The sequence below is a fragment of the Pristiophorus japonicus genome, unplaced genomic scaffold (assembly GCF_044704955.1).
Source record: "Pristiophorus japonicus isolate sPriJap1 unplaced genomic scaffold, sPriJap1.hap1 HAP1_SCAFFOLD_246, whole genome shotgun sequence".
NCBI classification, from domain to species: domain Eukaryota; kingdom Metazoa; phylum Chordata; class Chondrichthyes; family Pristiophoridae; genus Pristiophorus; species Pristiophorus japonicus.
Genome location: NW_027252188.1, coordinates 727,604 through 727,909, shown reverse-complemented (window position 1 = coordinate 727,909; position 306 = coordinate 727,604).

Genomic DNA, 306 nt, shown 5'->3' with positions numbered 1-306 from the left:
GGAGACAGACCGCGCCGCACGCGTACACAGTGACGTCACCGCGTGTTTCCAGGGAAACTGTGACGTTGGAGAAACAGTTGACGTCGATGCCTGGTCACGTGGTGTGGCGGTTGTGCGCGGTTGCTAGGGCCGGTGATCGCATGTTGGAGAGGGAGAGAGAGAGTGAGAGGGGGAGAGAGAGAGGGAGAGAGAGAAGGAGGGAGGGAGGGAGAGTGAGAGGGGGAGAGAGAGAGAGAGAGAGAGGGAGGGAGAGGGGGAATGGAGAGAGGGGGAGAGAGAGAGAGAGAGAGAGGGAGAGGGGGAATG